This window comes from Balaenoptera musculus, chromosome 3 (genome assembly GCF_009873245.2).
Source record: "Balaenoptera musculus isolate JJ_BM4_2016_0621 chromosome 3, mBalMus1.pri.v3, whole genome shotgun sequence".
In the NCBI taxonomy this organism is placed as follows: domain Eukaryota; kingdom Metazoa; phylum Chordata; class Mammalia; order Artiodactyla; family Balaenopteridae; genus Balaenoptera; species Balaenoptera musculus.
Window position 1 is genome coordinate 140,882,188 of NC_045787.1, and position 18,244 is coordinate 140,900,431.

At 35.1% G+C, this 18,244-nt stretch overlaps 1 long non-coding RNA gene across 1 annotated transcript in view; it reads left to right on the forward strand.

Annotated features, from left to right (window-relative positions):
• Positions 1-249: 249 nt before the first annotated feature.
• LOC118891991 overlaps positions 250-18,244 on the forward strand; it is a 29,779-nt gene continuing 11,784 nt past the window's right edge. The window contains exons 1-2 of the long non-coding RNA XR_005019217.1: positions 250-336; positions 17,891-18,011. This is a non-coding gene — a long non-coding RNA (uncharacterized LOC118891991). The remainder of the gene's footprint in view (positions 337-17,890; positions 18,012-18,244) is intronic.

The window sequence follows — 18,244 nt, forward strand, 5'->3', positions numbered from 1 at the left end:
CATGTATAATGTCACTTCTTCTGGGTTTGAGCATTTCAGGCTAGTGCTTTTGCTACTGCATAGAGTTTTGTTTATTTATTTTAGTTGAATATAGATAATTACATATCAGAATGCAAAAAGGTAGGCAATTTGGCCATTTGGTTGTAACTATTATAGAAGTGAACTAAATTTCACCTTTCAGAACAGAATGCAAAACTCTTAGTGTCTTAAAACTGTTCTTTTCACAGTTATTTTGGACCAGCTGCAAACAGGAGAGATGAGTCATCATCTGGAGCTCTTGAGGTCATGGGAGGATTCCAGATACCCTTCTCCAGTACACACTCAAAACATCCCAAGGTAGGGAACATACTCAATTTGGAAACATACTAGTATTATCAAAATATTTCTTTAACTATGTAAATTAAAACAGAAGTTACAGTATTAATCATTACACAGCATTCTAAAACTAAAGGTTTCAACATGGTGGAGAGTGGAATAAGAAACCAGGGTCTCTAGGAGCGGTTGGATCAGTGATAGAAACATCCCAACGTTAAGAGAAGTAATACTGTCTTCCATAGGGAGTTATGTCTGTTTTAACTGCTGAAAATCCAATGCCTATCATGGTGACTGACACAGAGTAAGCACTCAAAAAATGTTTGCTTTTTGACACCGTAACCTGCCATAATAAAATGGGATCATGGGCTAATGATTTCATGGATTCTCCTCCATGATATTTTGGTCATGTTCCACATTTGCCAGGAGGAAGCTAAAACAATGGTTGGCAAGGTATAAAAGGAAAAGGCTGAATCTAGAACCTGGACCTGGAGAAACTGAAGGAGGAAATAATAGTTAAAACGCCTTCAATTTCCAAGTAAAACTCTTTGTCTGGGAGATTGGACCTCTGTTATTTTCTTCTTTTCAGTTGAGAAACAGACCCTGAATAAGCTTCACTTGCTCATTGACAATTAAAACAACAATGATTATTACAAGAACATAGTGAGAATTATCTCTGATTCTAACACATAATATGTAGAATGAGTTCCTAAATCAGGTGGTATGACATACAGAAATCCTTCTATAATTGGATAGCTTTTTAGGCTTTCCTTCCAACTCCAGCTCCTGGGAAAGAGAACTGAAGAGTGCATAGAGCAGATATGAATAACATTTTGAAAATCTTAAACATCTGGAGTTACTACCTTGCAAGCTTCTCAACTGCTTTTATTTACTTTTTTAATGATTGTTTAAAATATCTTATTAAATTTAAAACCCAGCATGTAACTGTTTCTCCATATATTATTCAGATGCTTATTTTTTTAAATATCCTCATAATGTGTAATGCACAATAATTATATTCCTTACATTTATTCTATAATTATTTATTTTATTAAAAAAGTATATAAATTAACTTGTTTGTATCCAAATTTAAAAATAAAATTAATGTAAATGTAATGTGCATGTCACTAAAATGAGATGTTCTTAGCTGTTAATAGAAAATAAAACCACGTGGAAAACGATCTTTTTCACTTAGAAATATATAACATATAGCTCGCTTAGTGGGATGAGTATTTTTCTTCCATGTTGTTCTAAGTCACGTTAGCTGTTTGACCTCACTGGTTTGTTTTGAGGTTTACTGAAAGAAAGAAAGAAGGAGAGAACAGCAAACTCTGAATTTAGATACAGACCCCTCTCAGACATCTCTCCTTTAAAATAGAAAATGGCATGGGATTCTCATGCTTTATTCTACCTAGTTCTAAGCTCACTTAGTATACCTTTAAATTGACCTCTCTCTTTTTTATTATTATTATTATATGAGGGAATCAACCTTTCACGGGCAATGTGAACTGGAAATTCAAATGAATTCAGCTGAATTCATCCTTAAGCCTTCTCTAACAGTGTTCTTTTAAAGGATCATTACCTGTTTTGAATGCTTAATGACATCTGAAAGAACATCCTTTAAAAATGTGCCCAGATTCAAATAGCTTGGAAGATTAGATTATATCTCAGCTCAGCTACTTACTTGTGCAACTTTAGGCAAGTCAGTTTACTCTGCTCTGCCTTGGTTTCATCATGCAGATGGGAAATGATTCTTGAGCCACAAGTATGATGGTTAGATGAGACTATATTTTGGAAAGTACTTTCTAAGCTCTAAAGATGTACGCATGTGTGGCAGATACTCTTATTCATCTACTCAACAGACATCCCACCTGTCTTCTTTGCTAAAAGAATTTTAATTATGTTCTGCAAGGCAATGTACCCAGCCCCAGGAAATAACTTATTATTGATCTAATCTAGTCATGGATAGATACTAATTTCTCAGCATTGCTTGCACTGAAGGGTTTCCATGTACTCTCTTCTGGCTGAATAAACAGAACAGGAAGTCTGCTGGCATGTTAATGGGAAAGATCTTGGCTCTCTAATGTGAGGTGAGAGAAGATAAGGTCCTTACTTTCCTAGTTAACCACTGTTTTCTGTCTTTGAATGAAGACATACAGTCCAAAGTCAATACCCTTACTAAGAAAGGGAGAGAAGTTAGTTGAAAGCGGTTGGGTCTCAGGTGAAGTCATTGAGGAACTGAAGAAAACCCAGCAATTTCCAACATCTACAATTAGTTTTAAGTGAGAAAGACAAAACTATATTGGGTTAATACATATTAGTTGAGATTTCTGTTATCTACTGCCAAATGCATAAGACAGGTATTATTATGAATAGCCTTGTAGCCACTTTGGGAATAAGAAAATGGAAGCAAGATAAGTAGCTATGGAATTTTAACCAAGAGTGCATGAATCTCTGGGTTCTATGAACTCTGTGGAATTGTGTGCTAACCTGTGTGTGCGTATGTATACACTTTAGGAAATTGTTGAATTAATATTCAAATAGATATGTGATCCAGAATATCTTCTCCCACCTGCTGTATTGGTTGTGCTGGCACATGGAAGACACTCAATAAGTATTTGATGACTAAATGAATGAATAAATGAATAATGTCAACATTTTGCCTTTTATGTTCTGGATAGTTGCTAAAACCTTGAGATTTCAGGAGTGCCAACTCATGCTCCCACTCCTCAAAAAGCCTGCATTCTCAAAGAAAAACAAGGAATAGAAAAGATTTCTTTTTTTTGTAGTGGTACTTGATGAGGTAGATTTGTGCAAAGATGCTGTAGAAGCAGGGCCCTGTGCCCCCACAAAAAAAGCACAGTATACTTCATATACCCCAGACTTTTTCAGTGGTAAGAGGAAATCTACTCCAGAGAAATGACAAGAGTGTGAATTTTGTTGAACTATGAAGAAGAATCCAATACACAATGTAGCAGGTTGAATAATGTTCCCCCCAAATTTATGTACATCAGGAATCTCGTAATGTGGCCTTATTTGTAATTAGTTAAGATGAGATCATATTGGGTACTAGAAGAAGTCCTAATTTCAATGACTGGTGTACTTACAAAGAGAAGAGAGGACACATAGAGAAACACACAGGAAAGAGGACCATTAGAGAGGCAGGGATCAGAGTAATGCAGCTACAAGCCAAGCAATGCTAAGGATTACTGGCAACCACCAGAGCTAGAAGAGAGGAATAAAACAGATTTTCAAAGGCTCCAGAAGGAACTAACCCTGCTGGTGTCTTGATTTCAGACTTCTTCACTCCTGAACTGTGAAAGAATAAATTTCTGCTCTTTTAGGCCATTTAGTTTGTGGTAATTTGTTATGGCAGCCATAGGAAACCAATACAGATGTAGAGCCAACAGGAAGGCTCGGTAAAGTCCTCAAAAAGAAAAAATTATGAGCTCAATTTAGAAAGTATTTCAAGATTTTTGTATTACTTCATTCAAATTTAAAACAAAAAAATCCACAATACAATATCTCAAACCACTTCATATACTCTAGACTTTTTTAATGGTCATAAGAAATCCACACTAGAGTCAAAAACCGAAAACAAAAACAAATACTGCCAGAGTCTGAGCTTTGTTAAACTACAAGGAAGAGTTGAATACCAAGTGTTTCCATTCTTGCTGTTGAAGTACAAATTCAAGACTCAAGCTGATAACATTTATTAAAAAGCAAATTTTGTGCCTACTGTTGTCTAGAACCAGTCCTACAGTATAATTTTGACTCCTCTGAGCAGTTCAGCAGTGAGAGGGGGCTTGAAAGATTTGTACTTTTAAAATAAAATAAAATAAAATTGGGGCAATAATTATTGATATTTCTAAGCATTTTTCAAGAAATAGATGTATATACATCGCAGTGGATGTTTTTCTTCTGGTCAGCATTCATTACTCTCTCTTCTGGTAACCTCATTTTGATTTCCCTTTGTGGAACCACCATTCTCTCATGTTCACTAGACATGGTTTGAGGAATTCTGGTGTGCATACATGCAAGTAAGACAAATCTGGAACTTTTGCTGGAACTACCAGGAGAGAGGCAATATTTTATGCTAAGGTTGCTAAATTGATGAGCTAGGTGAGGCTAAGGGACAACCTGGCAATTCCTGGAAGTGGAGGAGTAAGAAGAAATGAAAAAGGGGCTCTCTTCTTTATCAAACATCTCTCATATCACAGGCAGTATGTGAAGTGTTTTACACAGAGTGTTTCATGTAATCGCACATAAATCCTGTAAAGCCAACGTTATCTCCCCCGTTTTCAGATGAGACTTAAAGAGGTTAAGTGACTTGTCTAAGATTACAGAGTGTCAAAGCAAGAATTTGAACTCAGGTCTGTGAGATATGGAAATGGGTTATATTTACCATTTCTTTCCAATCTGAGTATTCTGCTATCTTAAGAGTATACATATAAGTTTATGTACATGTTAAGGTTATCATGATGGGCTGAGATAAAATTACATATTATACGGTGGTTTTATGTCACATTTTAGCAACTACATCAATCCTGATAAGAAATCTCCTCTCTGGTCCCAGAATGCTTTTGGTCATGGCCAAACTGGTGACCAAGAAATATCTCCCTCTATGGTGTGCTGAGCCAAGTGGACATTGCTAGTCGTCTTCCATGTAAGATTAGTTGTGTAGCATAGTAGTTTATGACAACCACACTTGCGTTAAATGGAACCACCATCCATTCACTTGCTCAGGCCAAAAATGGGGTTCATCCTTAACCACCCTTCTTCTCTCATTGCCCATAGTCATTAACAGGTTGTGTCTACTTTACATCCGAAATATATCCTGGATCAATATTTCCCCATCTCCTCTGTCACCATTCTAGTCATGTTACCATTTTCTGTTAGTACCACAAATTTGTTTTCATGATCTTTTAAAAACAGAAATCAGAAGGTATCCCTTCCCTTCTTAAAGTGCTTCAAATGGCTCTGTACTGCAATTAGAATAAATTCCTACCTTAGTACCATGCTGTGAGACTCTAGTATCTTCCTTCTACCTACGCCTAAACTCATTCCCTACTATTGTCCTCTCTCCTGCACTCTAGCAATCCTAACCTTTACAAAAATATATTATTTCTTAAGTACACTGAGGCTATTTCTGCTTCAGGGATTTTACACACTGTTTTGTCTTCTTGAAATCCTTTACTTCTGTGTCTTTGCACAGCTAATGCCTACTCATCATTTAGTTGTCATCTCAGTCATCACCCCCTACAGAGGACTTTTTGAGCACCCTACCTAAAGTAGCCCCTTGTGTTAGTCACTTTTCTCCCATTAGCCTGTTTTAATTTCTTCATAGAATTTGTAACTAATTGAAATTATCTTATTTATGCATTTATTTACATTTTTATCTTATCTTCCTTACCTTCCACTTACTCAAGCTCTATAAACTTAAAGCCCCATGAGAGGCAGGGGCTGCTTCTGCCTTGTGCATACAGTAGTGTCTGGCATGCAGTATGTGCCCAGTAATAATTGTTGAATGAATGAACCAGAGTTGGAATAAAAGTTAATGAACCCAGTATGAAAAGTTGTCTTAAGTCCATTTATTAGTATTTATTTTTCTGCTTTTATGTATTTATTTTTCTGCTTTGGATACAAGTGGGCAACCAGCCAACTGCGGGAGCTACAAAGCCACTTCTACAAAGTGGAAATGTTATTGGATGGGAAAAAGACAATAAACTGCCCTACTTGTGGTAGTCCTCCCTCCTTGAACCCAAGCATTCAATATGAAAATAAACAAGAAAGCTTTGTGTTTGAAAATGAATTCCCTGCAGTAGAGATTAGCATGTTTTTGACATTTGTACCCAAATTCACTTTCCCAGAAATGAACAACCACCAAGGGTGAAGGATAAAGGGTAGTGTAATTTCCATCAGTAGCAGACACCATACTTAATTTTATTTTTGGCTCAGATACTCTGGTCAATTTTAGAGCAACGCATCACATAGAAAGTATACCCTGCCGCCAAAAGAGTATATAGAGGAGAGAAATAAATGTTTTATAAAGCCTAATATGCTGAGTTGTACCTTGCTATTTCCATAATGTCAGAGCACAATATTTCTCTATTTGTGGACTACAAATAAAACATTTCTTTCATCAGCAAAATGAGATTATTCATTGTAAACAGGGATCATGTTCATGGAGACAAATAGCTCGAAGTAAATTATAGGTAAATGAATCTGTTATAGGTAATTAAACTACTAGTCTGTTGGTTGTAGTACAATATTTACCCCAACTACTTGTGGAGTTTTCCACAGAAATAATATCATGAGGCAATTAGATACATGGTTATACCAGTGCTGCCCAGTAGAAGTTTCAGTGATGCTGGAAATGTTCTGTATCTGTGTTGTCCAAAATGGCGACCACTACACACATGTGCTTATTGAGCACTTGAAATGTGGCTAGTATGACTGAGGAACTGAATTTTAAATTTTATTTATCTTTAATTAATTTTAATGTAAATAGCCACATGTAGCTACTGGCTTTCATGTTGGACAGCATGAGTAGATAACAATATCCTTAATGGAACTAACTCTACATAGAGATCTGGACAGTATGAATTAAACTATCCAGAGAAATTCAGCGCCTAGCCAAAGATGATGCAGTTACCTTTTCCATAAAGCATTTGCCTTTTCACTGGTCTTCAAACCATTTTCTACCTTGGTAAGACCTGTGAGATAATCAGGTACGCTGAAGTGGCAGTAGGGAGAGTTTGGGGACAGGAGGTCCTTTTAAGATTAGTGGAGTCATAGACTAGGGTACATTGACATGATGTGCTAACTTTAGAATCTAACCTCTCACACCAGCTAATAAATGTCTTAAAATAACTTGAGATAAGGGCTTAATGTTAAAACTGGTTAAATTGATGTGTAAGGACAAACACTTTGCAATCCCCACTCACCCCAGCTTACCTCTACAGATTTCATCATTGCATTTAAAGCAGAGAGGTATATAGAATTTCTTTTGTTCTTTCCTTAGTTCAATGTTTCTCAAATTTTAGTGTGCAAACAATTTTCTGGATTAAATAGGGTACACAGAATTTTGTGTACTGTATTTTCCAGGTAATTTCAGGGCAATTTATACATAATTGATTTTGCCTTCTGTACTGACTTGACTAACTCCCGTGTGACTCATCTACCTTTCTCAGTGCTTAATCCTAGCTCTTTTATTTAAAATTATTTTCACCCAAGGTTGTGAAGCTGATCGATTCAGTATTGCTTCAATTACATTTAAAGCTTTAAAAACATTCATACCTACAGTTGCCTAAGTTTTCTAAGTATTTGCAAGCTCAAAGGCCTAATTGCTAAGAGCAGAGTTTGAAACAATCTAATACATTTCAAGCATCTGAATACTGAATGGTAATACCTATTTCCATATTTTTTTCATCTTTTCCAGGCCAGCAGAAGGTTTACATTTTTAGAATCTTTTCAGAGTTAGAGTCAACTCATGAAAAAATATTGTTTAAGGTTTTAATTACAGAAAACTAAATACTCCCTTTTCCACTCTTAGACTTTTCTAGATAGGTTTCTTAATATCTTCTTACCTAGAAGTCATATGAGATAGCTTCAGATTGTCCAACAATTAATGTCTTTATGTAAATTAGTAAATTCCTGAGCATCATACTAGAAACTGTTGTGGAAGCAAAAAAGATATCTAATAGTATTATCAATATTCAGGTATTTTACAATATAGTTGTGGTCACAAGATAATCATAGGTGAAATAAATGTGAGTGAGTAACATTTTAGAGCTTGTTTTATAAGTTACTACTTTACAAGTCAACTTGTGTCAAAGTATTTAAGTCAGCGGTTTCTGACAAGCATTGCATGTCGTGTAAAACCTGTCACAGGTTGGCAAATAAATTGTGATCAACACATAAAATATATTTGGTGCTTCTGAAACACACACGCATACACACAGGGTTTATGTTTTTCATGGGGAATGTTTTATTTTTATTCTTAGAGATGGAAGTTTATCAGGAACCTATATTTAGGAGAAATACCTAGGTAATGTATTAAGCAAGAATAGCCCAAGTCTTACCATCTTTATGAAACCAACAGTAATATTACAGTCCTATGTATTTAACGATGTCGGCATTTTTAAATTTGACACTGTCTTAAATTCTCTAATAGTGCCCTATGCAAATGTGCTCACTGTTTAACAAAAGCAAATCCTTCTTTATGTCTAGCTTCTATGACTAGACTGTAAGACAGGCAAGAGAAGGGACATAGTTCCTCACGTTCCTGCAGAATTCCAAGAAGAGTAAGTAAGTGATACAAATTGGGTCTTCCATGTCCTTCTTTAAATTCCTTAGCTACCCTTTCAACTCATTTTCAAATAAAATTGAGTTTGCTCTCCTAACTTCTTAGTTTAGGTCCTTTTCCTGGTTGCTTCACAATTCACTTCTGCAACTATTTATTGAGTACAGCCACCTTGCTAGGTACTTAAAACAGTCCTTGCCCTGAAAACGTTCATCATGTAGTGAGTAATGTTCTCCTCCCATTTACTCTTCTACAGTCTTATTTATCTTCTTTCTGACTTTGAGTTATAAGACTATCATAAATATTTATTGATCACTTAGTAGAAGCTCAATAAATATTTATTTGAATAAAAGAAAACATAAATGTGCAGGGCACTGTGCTAGGCCCTGCATTTTAAAAGATCAGTAACTGGCTGAGTGTGAAGTGAAAACCTGGAGCTACAAAGCATATTAAGGAGCAAAAAACTAATTTTGTCTTTGCTATAATATCAGAAAATATCATTTCCCCCTCCTTCCTAAAAAAGATGTAATCGTAAATCTAATGGAATGGAGCTTGGCTACGCTTTCAACAATCATACTTTTACTCAGAAGAGAGGCTGTATATCAGGTTATCAGGTTTAGCATCTAGAAATCAGATTGAACAAAATAATCACATCAACATCTCCCATGTTCTTTTGGCCCAGATAACTGTTGCACAGTAAGGCATCCCTCAGTGTGGCCCTACTTGTGCAGAATTACTGCTCCTTGAGATAGATTTAACCTTGATTGCTGGGATAAGTGCACTGTTAAGCTGTTCCAAGGGAAATGCTCTTCCAAGGGAACAAGAGCAGCAATGGCCTCTCTGTTGGCTGAAGTAGGAGAAGATAAAGAGGACTTTATGGATTTTTTATATCTTTGGCATTTTTTTAGGCTAGGGGAAAAACCAGGTTCTCAATGAAAAAGAATGCTGTGGAATACAGACAAGTATGTTTCAGATATACCTACCCTTTTCCTACCTCTAAATAATCCCACAATATTTCATTTGTACAACTGTCCCATACATCTTTATTGAACTGTAGTAAAGAGTCAAGCGTTGGGGATACAATCCTTCTTCTCAAGGAGTTCCTATTGTGCATGGAAGAAAATCACATGTAGCAGCATTACTGGTACCATAATTCAGATTTATGTAACTCAAAGGTGGAACTAGGCAACCCCTAGCAACTCTCTCATAGTCATTTGCATCCACTGACTTACATAAGGATAATCACTCAAATTGTGTCGATGACTAGGGTTCAAGCAGAACCCTAGTTTAACTATTGTACTGTGGACTGGGAAGAGGGGAGACAGTGGGATTCATATGGCAGAGGAGACAAGAGAAAATGTGGTCTGATTTAACTAGATTTCACAGCAGAACATTGTCTTCAGAAGCAAGCACATTTTGGGACATGTTATGGTGACTAATACTGCTCTGATCAAGAAAAATGATAAATGTTTTTTCATCTTGTGGGGGAAGTAGAGTTTGTTCATTAAAAGATCTTAATCATTTAGGGACATGCTGGCACCCTGAGCGCTTCACTGTGGGTAACTCATGGAGAGCATCTTTGTTTAATTAGAGATTGTTGAATTGTTGTGGAATACAGGAATCAAAGCATAAATGAGGTGCATCAACAGCATCAAAATCCAGAAATTATTTTTAAGTGAATATAAGTGCATGGAAACTTCAAAAATTACGTTGGACAGATTTTTAAAGGAATTCTGTATCCCGTGAGTAGAAAAGGGGGTTTGGAGCTAGTAGAAATTGAGTAGGATGTTCAAGAGCTAATGGGATGTGGGGACGTTAAGATAATATAGGAAAAATAAAGTATGACAATTAATTGGTTGCATCCTTATCTTCACATTCATACCTGTGAGTTCCTTTATTGTGAATTAGGCTAATCTGGGCCACTCAGGCCCCACTGTCTTCATTAGTAGTCTAATGACATTAGACATTCATTTTTGGCAAATGTGCCATGAATAATCTGAATCACTCCTGCTTTCCTGACCCACACCAAGAAACACAAAAGATCCAGACACAGACCAATGGGATAGGACTTCAGATCCTGGAAGAGAATTTTGGGAATAATGAACAGGAAGACAACAGATACAAGTGACAATGTTATACGAAGGAGAATCATGATAAAGGAAAGAGAGAGAGAGAACTAAAAAAAGGTTTTCTAAATGAATAATTCACTCGGCTCATAGAAAAATTACATCCAGAAAACACCTTGGTTTGATAACAAATTCATGGTAGTTGGGAAAAAAACCCAACAAGAATAACAAGTAAAAGTTAATATTCTAATTTCTTTCAGTGATAGGATACATTTACTATTTAACATATTTCAGATGTCCTTCAAGAATATAATGCTTTGTTTTCAAGTAGCATTTTGAGAAATATTTGGAAAATATCTGAAAGTATTAAGAAAAAATAAAAGCGACTATAATATTAAAGAATGTGTTTCTGCTACACAAATTTCCTGGTTCTTGAGGACCTACCAGGTTTTCCCCCAGCGGTCCTAAACTGAGGAATCCTTATGCTTACTCTGTCCTCTGTGAAGATATGGACTTTTTCATCTTTGTATATTCGCCACTTAATGCATCTTGGAAAATTAGTAAGCATTTCTTATTCAACAAGCAGTTGATGAGAAAGTTTGCTACTAAAACTTTTGGGTACATCTATATCTATTATTCTTAGAAACTCAGGGAAAAATATTTAAATCCCCTTCACTGTAAACTTGAAATTACTACTTTGGATATGTGTGTGTGTGCACATGTGTACTTTCTAGGGTAGTGAATCTCAATCCTAGCAGCACATTGGTAGCACCTGGGGGGCTTTGAGATAATACCAGGGTCTGGGGCTCATCTCCAGAAAACCTTAACTTTTTGTTTGTTTGTTTGTGTTGGGGTCTAGACATGAGTAGTCTTAAAAAGGCTCCTCATTTTTTTTTCCAAATACAGGACTTTATTAATAAAGTAATCATTATTATGATTTTTGGGAAAAAAAGTTTAAAAATGTTCAGCCTTCATGTTAATGTAGGTTAGGCCACCCAAAAGACAAAGCAAAGATAACATTAAGTCATGGTCCAGGGTTATACTTATGAGAAACAAATATAAGACTTATGGGACTTGATATGTAAAAACAACCAAAGTAAACTGTATTTCAAATTTGTTTGTATAAAAACATATTAAAGATCACTTTAAAATAGTGTCCATCTTTTCTTTAAATGGGAATAGACTAATCTGCAATCATGTACAAATATAGATTCAACTAACAGCTTGCTGAAGCTTTTAATACAAATACAATTCCTTGCTTCTTTATGCAACGCAACAAAATAATATAAAGTGAAGTCATTAGAAAAATATGGACCTTTCTGAATCTATATTGCATTTTTAATTTAAGTTGGAAAATACAGTTCAGATCATATGAAACACATGAATTTCAGATTTACAAATTAGCTGTATCTTACAGAATATTAGATATGGTCTTTATTTTGGCTGAAATGCAAAAATATGGTTAATTTCTCAATAACAGACTAGTTAAAAATACTTTCCACTGATAGCAGTGCTAGTCCTAGAACAAAATGTAAGCAAAACATATTTGTAAGTCATTTGTCTTTTCAGTGCCCCAGATATGCAGATCCTAACACTATGCATCTGCTTTAAAGATGACTGAAGGGAAATCTTACATGACTGAAAATCTGAAAATCCTACAAACAGTCAAAATCTGCTTTTAATAGAAATAAAATTCAAGTAAACATTGCATATTTGATTTAAACTAATTTAAATTAACTTATGACACATTGGATCATAACCACTAAATATGTAAAAGGATTTTAAAAAATCATCCGTATGCAAAGATGCAACTATACTATGTAAGCAGTGCAAGTTTAGTGACCACTAAGATGTAGCTGCTCTTTGGTCTGGCACAGTGACAGTGGTCAGATGCCTCAGGTACTGAATATTCAAGTAAGTTTGTACCCAGGTAAAACCAAGCTTTCTGTCTAATTTGTTTTTAATGGCAATGGCAAGACCTGAAATTCAACTTTATTTTCCTTAAATATTATCACAACTGTTCAAGTGTTTGAAGGAACAAAGACAGTACTAATAAATTTTGACAGGGCTTCATTGTGACCATTTCTCCCCAAAGGTTGGCAGCACTAATCAATACCAGATGAAATACCAAAGAGGCCGCCTTTCCCTGATTCCCATACCACTTGTAGGCCCTTGCCAAACAGTCTTTAATATGTATGACTAAACTAAGCCCAATATTGTTTAGAATGTGACAAATGTTGGCCATAAATTAATTAAACCAAAGGTAACTAAATTGAAAGCCTTCAGCTGAAAATTCCTGAAAAGATGTTTACTATGCTATTAAGATGATAACAGATACAGAAAGAACTGAAAAAGACAAAAACACTACAAAAGCACCCAAATAGGTTAAAGGGAAAATTAAGTTTCCTCAGTTGTTAATCAGGTGCATGCAAATCCTTTGACCTGAATGTAGAAATACCCACAAGAAGTACCAGGAGGACATTTCTGAAAGCAGTCACTTATGTTTAAACATTTACTATTGAGAAACACTGTTTTAGGGGAAAACAGTTTTCATTTAGCTTGCAATCCTTAAACCTTTCCTAGTGTTGATGAATTATATTTCTCTACACTTTACATTGTCAGAGACAAGGTAGAAAGAAGTCTCTGTATGATGAATGCCTATCTTAAACACATGCTATTTGTATGGAAGAATCTTTAAGCCTGTGAACATGGTCCACATTTAGTTCCCACGGGTCAATGTCAGAATAGTCTTTAAGTATGTCTGTCTCAATCATTATTACCATGTGTTAGCTTGAAAAGTTATTGGAACGTAAGTTGGTTCCCATGAAACATACCTTGATTTGACTATATTAAAGATTCATGTTTTAAAAAGTGATATTTCCATTTTATAATCAAGAAACTGAACTTAAAGCATATTGACTAGTGGCTAAATAATTCATCTCTTTAGACCCCACAAGGTTTCACTAGAACTGCTTTAAGACCTACTTTGCTGGAGAGGAACTAGCTTCATAGTGACGTAAACCAATAGGAGAGGCTGACATTGGGAGTGAATGTAGAATGTTAAGTAGAAAAGCAGATGGGTAATATAGGTGAGAACAGAAATTAAATGTCACAAAGCAAAACTTTCTAAGTTTAGAAACAGAAGCATTTACATTTAATATGACTTCTGCTTATGATTCTTAAATACTTCCCCTAATCACTTGTCTCTTAATACCTGATTGCACTTGACTTTTTAGTGCACCTTGGCTGATTAGCAAACTGGCTTCATCAGGAGGAAAATATGTGTGGTTTTCAGAGGAGAGGAGTTGCAAGAGCCTCCAAGAAAAAGAAAATATTGTTGCCGTGTTAATTTTCATGATAGAATGGATGAAAAACAGTGTGGACCAACATGGTCGAATTCTTCTTAGGATTCAGTTGCCTCACTCCTGCCTGTTCTGCTGGGATTCCAAAGGTTTCTCAATGACCTTTTCAATTTATTCTATTGGGATACTAGCCATTTATGAAAAAAACACTTTGAAAGTAGCTTTCTACTGTAGCAGCAGGAATTCTAATCCCACTCAAGGTGTATAAAGTTCATGAAACTCTGCGGAGAAGGAGAGCACTATTTCAGGAGAAGGAAAAGAAGTCTCCCTGAAGAATCCCAAGCAATTTACCAATGTTTAATAAGCCTTTTATTGTGTTTTAAATAAACTCTGCTACTTTATTACTCTTAATCACAAATAATGCATTAAAATTTATTTAAAAAGTCACAGGGGATGCCCTGGATTAGAAGCAAGTTTTGAAGTTTAATAGACTGTGAGTTCCTTTATTGCACTAAAAATATTAAAATATAACATCTTTAAGGATATAAATATTTGCTCATAGGGTGTAGTCCAGAAATAAATTTTCAGATATTTCATGTGTTTGTAACTACTTAGTTTTTCACACATTTAGAGGCATTGTATAGCTGGATTATTTTAGAGAAATCTCCGAGGGTGTATTTACATACGGGAAAAGATATCCCTACACACACCACACACAAACACACACACACATACCATGATACCATAGGGAGTTCTTCAATGTCCTCTAAAGTTCAAGAGAGTTGTTTTGTTGTTGTTGTTGTCGTCATTGTTGTTTTCTCCATGTTTTAGCAGTAAAATGATCTCTTCTGCAGTGGGTAGAGGAATAATCTGACAAATGGGAGGAGTTAGCGCATCAGGAATATTATGACAAAAGAAGGTAGCCAACCTTAAATTTGAGTTTATGGTCAACTCACAAACACTTACCATTGCTTTCCAATGGTGAACTGTCACACTGGCATGCATGGTGGGCCACGTAACATTTCTCTGCCTAGAGATCTGTTTTCTCTTTCCTGTAGAATATCACAAATTGCTTCATCAAAAATTCCATTAACCATATGCATCTAGCATAGCTGTTATTGTACTGTAAACTTAGTTGCCTTTCCTATTTTTATTAGTAGTGCCTTGAGTTTAACAACCTAATTTGATTTAATTTTCAATTCCCAATTTATATTATGTATTATCTGATATATTATAGGCAAGTACAATATAGGCTTACTGGTGTGAAAGCTGATTATTCTGTCTTCCTATTTGCAAGGAAAAGAAACTATGGATGATTTTAGTACAGAATAAATTTATCCAAGGATATCTGTAAGTTACAGGCCAGATATCCAATTATAAATTCTCTCCCTTGCTGCATATCTTCATTACGTATAATCTTTGGGGGACTTTTAAACCTATGCTCAACCGGCCAAGAGATGGACATGAAACCCAAACTCAGGTTTTTCTCCTGAGAAATTGAATCCTGAGCAGTTCATGGAAGGATGGCCTAAAGTGATTATCCAATTGTTTCTGCTCCCTAGTTCCTCAAGCTTCTCTTGTGCCTGCCCTTTATGAAGTCTGGTGCTTCATATTTTTTTCCTTTTTTATAATTCCCTATGTAAGTTTACTTTACTTCGCCAGAGTTGCCTTCTTCTCAAAGTTACCCAACAACCCTTTCCAAATGTAGATACAGTACATAAATATAAACCATGATGAAGAAAAATATCGCTGGTTTCTTAATCCCTTTGCCTCAACAAGCAAAAAAAATGATAAACAAATGAATACATGGGTTACTTTTGCATGATCACACAAAGCATTTTCATTCTGAAAGGTGACCTTTTATTTGTGAAAGACATAATCTTTTTGTTTTGCTCATCTGTGAATCTGGCTGACCTGATGCTGATGATTTTTGACTTTGGTTGATGTTAACTTTAAGTTCCTGGAAAATTACTACATGGGCTACTGAATTGTACTCTCGATAATCTAGGCCAAGTCTGTTTTTGAACAACTGTCTGATATATGATAAGCTCGGTGAGTCATTTAAAAAGAGGCAGCTGCTTAGAGTAAAACCAAACCAAAATTTGCTACAGGAAGGCCAAGTCTCCACATTCAAAAGCAAAGTGGAAGATCATTACAATAATTTATGTAGTTTATATAGAACTTATTTTAAAAATATGGGATTGTGCTTTGTTTTCTCTGCCTTAATGTGCCATGAGGGATAAAATAAGACTTAAGTCACTATATTTCTCTGATTGTGAATGTGGAGGGTTAGATTAACTCAAAATCAAAAGAAACTTTCATTTTCTAAATTAGTAGAGTTGGCTACTACCATATGTTCTAATTTCCTTTCAAGGAACACATTTCCTGCCATACTGAGTCTCATTTCTCTATTTCTGTGGACAGGTAGTTTCATGTATATAGTGCCTCCTAGAATCCAGTAACATGAATTAGCATGAAAAGAATGTTGGCTAGTTTTGCAATGCATTTTACTTTTGCCTGTGAAGCCTGTGAGGTTTAATTTACATTGCCCTTGAAGTAGGCGGAATTGTTGTCATTATACAACGATTTCTGTATCTGTAATTCTGTCCTAAGTTTTCTGATTTTCTTTGTGGCTTCCTTGGCTGCCTGAGGCTGGAATATGCCAGATTCATTCTGTTTCTAGGAAGTGTCCCAGTCTCTTTCTCTCTCACTCTTCTCGGGAGTTCTTGTTCCTAGACTGGTTGGTATGTTTGTTTTGTTTGCCCTAGAGGGAAAGCATGATATACTGCATTACCTATCTAATTATACAGTGTTTAAAGACTTCAGAAGAAATATCTTTAAAATATAGATGAGGACTATAATTAGGCCATTTAAAAAGCCCATTTTCCTAAATGTGAGCCATTATTTAGTCAGTTTGTTAAAGCATAAATTCCAGTATATGGTTGATGGATTGTTAGTGATTATTTGGCTTTCTTCCATCTGCCCAAAGAAAGATATATCAAGAAATTGAAAATGTCTGTGATACTTTTAAAAAGTTCTTTAAGTGGGAATAGCTTATAAATTTACCAAACTATAAGGTCATTTTCGTATTGCAGTAAGTCCATGTCATTTTTATTCCATCTGTCATGAAATGTCCTTTGGATTGAATGTGGAAGATACTTATGGCTTTAAGCCATATAGTAGCAATATCTTCAATATTCTTTTTGAGCATTGGTTAAAACAGCAATGGAATTAATGAGCTTTTCACAAATTAAATGTACATTGTATACTGTATAATTTTTTTGTGGATTGGAATATGAGATAGTTGTATAAAGAGCTAATTAATTATCTGCTGAATTTAATCTATCTGTGCTTGAATGCTTTAATTCAGAATCCAAATGTTTTTTCCTAGAGAGTAAAGTATATTTCTAAAATCAGTCAAATACTTGTATTTACAGAGGACATCTGCCTATTTATATTGTTAATAGAGTAACTTCCTGAGATATATTTTTAAGGATCTGTTGAAGGTTTCATTCCTGATTGTCCACTGAAGAAATATTTCCACATTTTTATTTTGAATATACTGAATAGAGATTTAGTGAAGAAACACAAGATACACATATAAAATATGGAGGAATTACAGAGTTGAATTTTCTCATCAGAAACAGAAAATAAGTGGGTAAAGAAAGATGGATGGTAGTTGGAAAGACAGAGTAGATAAAAACAGAAAGAAAGAGATAAGGTTTTTGTGTGGTGTGTGTATGTTTTTTCATAGTAATTTATAAAGTCAAAAAAATCATGCAATTTGGAACTCTTGCCCATTTATTTTTCTATAAAAAGATGTGTCTGTGTATAAATTCTGAAAGTATGATGAGAAAGCGGCATGTCTGCTTACCTAGATTCTCTTTATTTTCTATTCTTTTAAGAGAAGAGGTAAAACCATCCAATGCATAATGTGCCAACATCCGATTCCATAATCCTTCAGGAATTTTGAAGACAAAGAAGGCAAGGAAGGGATGATTACCTGAGCTGAGCTATAATATTTAGGTATGTGAAGATTTAATATTGCTCGTGGCAGTGCCATGCTTTGTATTTTTCAATACAAAGAGAAAGGTAAGCTAGTTTCTGTATATCTACATCTCGTGTCCTTTGTGCCTAATTATCTATTAGCAATTTTTTTTTCTCTCCTAGATCTGAAACCTCTCCTTCTGCCAACTTCTTCCTAAAAGAAAAATTTAAAAATCCTCAAATATCTATCAACTTAAACAAATATATATTCA